Genomic DNA, 1928 nt, shown 5'->3' with positions numbered 1-1928 from the left:
TTGTATCGTTCATTTGCATCAAACGTTTATAATGAATAAAGCTAAAACTCATTAACTTTTAAACTCAGGTATCAACACTTTTTTCTTCTCTTTTTTTTTTTTTCTTTATATTTTAAAATGTAAATTTAAATTAAAAAAAATATATTTACAAACTTCCATCTAATCGCATAAGTTACAATAAATTGTTTAACTCATGGCAGGGAAGCAGGCTGGGCGGGGGGGGGGGGGGTGCTTCTCGTTTAGTCTAAAACAACTTTTACAGTGCGAAATAATATTTTCTAGATATCCAGGGAACATATAGACGAAAAAGTCCGGTAAGTTCATGGTTACCCCCCCCCCCCCCCCAGTTCCAGATCACGCTACGCCCCTGCAGGGATGAGAACAGCTGCTGAAACAGCCATGGTGAAGCAACTGCACATGCCTTTAGTTTGTGGGGTTTTTTTTAAGGACGCACTCAACACATGGTAAAGTCCTGTCTGTGGGAAAGTGCATAATAAAAGATCCCTTGCTACTAATGGGAAAATGTAGCGAGTTTCCTATGATGATTATGTGTCAGAATTATCAAATGTTTGACATCTAATTGCCGATAATTAATTAGTCAGTGTGTTCTAGTGGCGTTGTTAAACGTTTGCATATGATTCGTTAAACGTTCTTCTATTTAAAAAAAACTAAACAAACAAAACAACAAAAACAACAACAACCCGAATACTGTATGACCTATAACTCTAAATAAATAAATAAACAACCTACACAGACATAATAGGCGTTCTAGAGTACCGCTAAAACAATATCTCCTCTACCGGTCCGAACAAAACTATCCTAATTCAAGGGCCATAACTCTATATCAAAATGGATCAAATCATTTCTGGCAGAGTTAAGACCCTTGAATAAATTCCCATCGAAAGAAAGAAAGAAATGTTTTATTTAACGACGCACTCAACACATTTTATTTACGGTTATATGGCGTCAGACATATGGTTAAGGACCACACAGATTTTGAGAGGAAACCCGATGTCGCCACTACATGGGCTACTCTTCCGATTAGCAGCAAGGGATCTTTTATTTGCGCTTCCCACAAGCAGGATAGCACAAACCATGGCCTTTGTTGAAATAGTTATGGATCACTGGTCGGTGCAAGTGGTTTACACCTACCCTTGCGGAGTACTCACTCAGGGTTTGGAGTCGGTATCTGGATTAAAAATCCCATACCTCGACTGCGATCCGAACCCAGTACCTACCAGCCTGTAGACCGATAGCCTAACCCTGACGCCACCGAGGCCGGTGTACCAACTAAGATGACTGGACTATACCCTAGTTTGATACTCTCTTGTTCAGACGGATCCGGCTTCTCAAAATCTGTATTTCAGCACAGCACTACACCTTCCACATCTAATGACTGTCTCTCGAGGGTTTTTCTTGATGGAATGCAACCCACCTCGTCACCAAAAGCTATACACATTACCGGCCTTAACGAAGCCACACACATGGACATAGAGATCGGCCTTTAATCTTTTAGACCTTCGTTCAAAACATTATGCCGAAATTACTTTAAAAAAAAAAAAAAAATTAATAAGTCGGGTCTTCTTTTCTTTGTCTTATTTATTTTTGAACTGTCCTTCTAAAATGCTCCAAATTATATAAATATTCGGCCGAGCAGTCAATTCCTTTTTATTTTATTTAAAAAATTCTATTAACCTTTTTTACTAATTGCTATTTTCAAATTCTGCCCAATTCCAACTCTATCCCCACCCCTCCCCCCACACCCTTCTGTCCCGGACCCAGTCACTGGCGAAATCAGAGATTGTGAGAGACGTGCTTGAACCTTAATTGGATATAGGCACGTTAATCCATGTTATCCAATCCAATCCACTCTTGTAGCACGGGCCTCGGTGGTGTCGTGGTTCAGCCATCAGATTTAATGTTGATAG

The sequence above is a fragment of the Gigantopelta aegis genome, chromosome 14, assembly GCF_016097555.1.
Source record: "Gigantopelta aegis isolate Gae_Host chromosome 14, Gae_host_genome, whole genome shotgun sequence".
NCBI lineage: Eukaryota > Metazoa > Mollusca > Gastropoda > Neomphalida > Peltospiridae > Gigantopelta > Gigantopelta aegis.
The sequence above is the reverse complement of the archived record's forward strand: the minus strand, read 5'-3'. Positions refer to the sequence as shown.